Raw genomic sequence first — 4,254 nt, 5'->3', positions numbered from 1 at the left:
ATGGTGAGATCGCAGCTCCCTGCAACCTCCAATTCGTGGGACCAAGCAGTCCTCTGCCTCTGCCTTCCAAGTAGCTAGGACTACAGGCATCTGCCACGATGCCTGGCTAGTTTTTCTATTTTTAGTAGAGACAGGGTCTCGCCGTTGCTCGGGCTGGTTTTGCACCCCTGAGCTCAAGCAATCCGCCTGTTAGAGGCTATTTTTAAAGTTAATTGTCAGTTAACATTTTTCCCTAGGGGACATTTCCCTACAACATGATTTTTAATAACTTTATAATAGTCTATCTTTTGGCTGGGGCTAATTTATTTTACCAAATTTTATTATCGAACAATTATGTTTTCTAGTTTGTCTTGTTATAAACAACACTGAGATGCATCACATGATTATGTATCTGGCCAATTATTTCTTCAGAATAAAATCCTATGAAGTTACTACTTCAATGCATATGTAACAAAACCTCTTTGTAACAGATTGCCAGACTGCCTTGGAGAAAGTTCCTATCAGCAGAGGTACCTAGTTCTCCACACTCCAGCTTGTGTTTGGCCTTATCAAACACATTCATCTTGGCCAATGTAACATTGTTAATGATGCCTAAGGTTTCTGAAGGCTTGCAGAGTGCCAGGCACTGTGCTTATGTGTCTCCAAGAGCATGTGCAAGTCAGCCATTCTCAGTCTTCCATCAGCCCAGCCACTTGTCTCTGGCCACTGTTCACTACTCTCAAAGAGACTGGAAACTAAAACCCCAATGCCATTAATCCCCTTCATCTGATAATGCTCATGTGTCAGCCATTCCAGCTGGCCCCTCAAAATGACGTACATGTAAAACAATGTACATGTATTACTTGGATAAAAGTAAAAATTAAGTTTTATTCCCAGTGTGTTGAGTATTTTTATAATAAAGATGTTGGTGATATCTTAGTCTGATTTTAGTACACGTATTAGGGTAATACTGGGCTCATTGGAAAATTGGGATGTGTTCTTTCCTCTTTTATTTTTAGAAAGAATTTGTGAAGAATTGATGTAAACATTGGTTGAATTCAACAGTGAAACCACACTGGGCCCGGGCTTTTCTTTGTGGGGAGTTTTAAATTATTAACGCAATCTTTACTTTTTATAGGTTTATTCAGGATTTCTACTTCTTTCTGAGTCAGTAGTTTTTATCTTTCTAGGAATTTGTCCATTTTACTTATGTTCCCTAATTTATGGGCATACAGTTGTTCATAGTATTCCCTGAGGATCCTTTTTATTTTTGTAAGATTGGTCATACTGTCTTCTTTTTACATTCCCGATTTGAGTAATTTCTGTCCTCTCTTTTTTTCTTGGTCAGTCTAGCTAAAGATTTTTCCTATTGTTTTTCTAGTCCATTTCATTGGTATCTATTCTAATCTTTATTTCCTTGCTTTGTGTTTACTTTGTACCTTTTTTTGGTTTCTTAAGGTGGAAGATTAGGTTATTGATTTGAAGTCATTTAAAAAAATTTTTTTTTTTTTAATTTTGAGACAGAGTCTCACTTGTCACCTTCGGTAGAGTGCCATGGCATCATAGCTCACAGCAACCTCAATTCTTCAAGCAATTATCTTGCCTCAGCCTCCTAAGTAGCTGGGACTACAGGCGCCTACCACAACACCTGGCTGGTTTTTTTAGAGGTGGGTTCTTACTCTGGCTCAAGCTGGTCTCAAATCTGTGAGCTCAGGCAGTCCACCTGCCTTACCTCCCAAAGTGCTAGGATTACAGGTATGAACCACCATGCTTGGCCCTAAAGTCATTCTTTTTTTTTTTTTTTAAATATAGATGTTTACAGTTATAAATTTCCCTCTAAGTACTGCTTTAGCTGTATCTCATAAGTTTTAGTGTGTTGTGTTTCCATTTTCATTCATTTCAAAGTATTTTCTAATTTCTTTTGTGATTTCTTCTTTAACCTGTAGGCTTATTGTTTAATTTTCTCATCTGTCCATCTGTTATTGATTTCTAATTTAATCTCATTTTGTTCAGAAGGCGTACTTTTTTCTTTTTTATCGATACATTGTACGAATGTACAATGATCAAGTAGAGTATTTAGGATATCCATCACCTTGAGCATTTCTCATTTTGTGTATTAGAAACATTTCAAACCTTCTATTTTTAAGTATGCATGATTGTTGTAGTCACCTTACTCTGCTATCAAACACTGAATTTATACCTTCTATCTCACTGTGTGCTCATATCCATTAACCTACCTCTTGTCATTCCCCCCAAACACCTTTCCCAGAGACAGCATACTTAGTGTTGTATTATTTCAATCAATACAGACTTTAGTTTTAAGAGCTATGCTTAGCCTGCAGACCTAAACTTATAATTTTCATGTCCTTGTTTATGGGAGGCCAGCAAAGAATTTCCTTATGAGTGATCTGTGGGGGCAGTCATTATAGATGCTGGTAGCCTTTTAACCTTCTGTGGGGATCTGGCTAAAATACAATGTGAGTAACAGCTATTCATTTGAAGGTGGTATTGCATGACTCAGCTTCTAGACTTGACTGTTCCTTCTGCATAAAGACTTGGATGGAGGCGGTCCTGAGATTTTTATTTTCCCTTACAGTAGCTAAGCAGCTGATTTCTGATTGTACACTTGCTAGAAAATTGTTTAACCTGTTTCTGTAATAATGGCTGAGATTGGTAGTTGTCTTCCCAATGTTTGTTCTCTCTTCTTTAGTTTCATGATTCTGATTGGGGAGGGGTGGGGGTAGTGATGTTCCAAGTTAAAAAACTGAATTTCTTAGCTTCTCTTATAGATACTGGGCAACTCTATGACTAAATTCTGGTTTGTAATACATAAGGCTTTTAGGAAAATACCCTTGAAAAGGAGCATTGAATCAGCTGGGAATCCCCTTTGGCCTTTTTCTTTCCTTTTTCTTCCTGCCAGAATGGTGGATTCAATGGCTAAAAATGTAGCATCTAACTTGTGACCACAGAAAAGATGGTTATTGAAGGAAGTAGGAACATTGTTGACTTCGCAGACCCAGTTTATCAGCCTTTAATTGTCCACGTAAAAAATTTTATTTACATGTGAGGAAAGTAAACTTCAATCTTCTTTAAGCCATTATCATTTGCGAACAGTGGAATGCAATTCCTAACACCCCAAGTGCCAGAGTTCACTGGTTAGATACTTCTCGCCTGGCAAAGGGAAAATCATGATGAAGATTTATACACCAATCTCCGGTAAGTTTGGTTAGCAGGAAATAAGCCCCTAAAGACATCTGTACCCAGTAAAGTATAAAGTTGAATTTCTGGGCCCTGTGGTACATCAAGTCTGAGATAAGAAGCTTCTACTTAGGACAGTAGTAAAAGAAACAGGTCCTTGACTCGTGATAAGCTTTTAGTTAAAGGAAAGTGGTAGAGAGAAAGTTCTGTAAAAATTTTGAAAATAAGGCAGAATTAATTCATAAAAGTAGAAGAGGGCGGCACCTGTGGCTCAGTGAGTAGGGCGCCGGCCCCATATGCCGAGGGTGGTGGGTTCAAACCCAGCCCCGGCCAAACTGCAACAAAAATAACAACAACAAAAAAATAGCCGGGCGCGGTGGCGGGCGCCTGTAGTCCCAGCTGCTCGGGAGGCTGAGGCAAGAGAATCGCTTAAGCCCAGGAGTTGGAGGTTGCTGTGAGCCGTGTGATGCCATGGCACTCTACCAAGGGCAGTAAAGTGAGACTCTGTCTCTACAAAAACAAAACAAAACAACAAAAACATAAAAGTAGAAGAAATCTGAATGCCTAAGACAGAAGGTATTCCAGCATTTTTCATCCAAACCCATCCCACCCAATATTCTGTCACTCCCACACTCACACATCTCTGTAAGCCTAGAATTTACACATGTTCCCTGGTCTCAGGACTTGGGGCACGACCACTACTGACTTTCCCAGTGGAAAGCAAGTTTCCCTTCCTGCCACCTGAACTCAACATTTGGCGTGTCTGAAATAAGCCTTAAGAGCTCATATTGATTCAGTCCTAGAACTTGACTATCATCTCCATAACCCACACTTGGTAAATATTGTTTGGATTTAATGGAGGACAAATAAAGAACCACCAAAATAAAAGTGGATGGAATTTCCAAGTGTGGGTAAAAGGGTTGAGGAGAATGATATTTAAAAATAAGTACAGATAATTTATAGTTAGGATTTGTGTTGATGTTGATGGAAGGTAAGGGGAAAATCCCACATTAGAATATCCTGCAGTCCTGGCCCACAAGTTTAAAAGAAACAAGGAGGAAGGTGAAGCTAAAAGGG

Source organism: Nycticebus coucang, chromosome 10 (genome assembly GCF_027406575.1).
Source record: "Nycticebus coucang isolate mNycCou1 chromosome 10, mNycCou1.pri, whole genome shotgun sequence".
NCBI classification, from domain to species: Eukaryota; Metazoa; Chordata; class Mammalia; order Primates; family Lorisidae; genus Nycticebus; species Nycticebus coucang.
The sequence above is the reverse complement of the archived record's forward strand: the minus strand, read 5'-3'. Positions refer to the sequence as shown.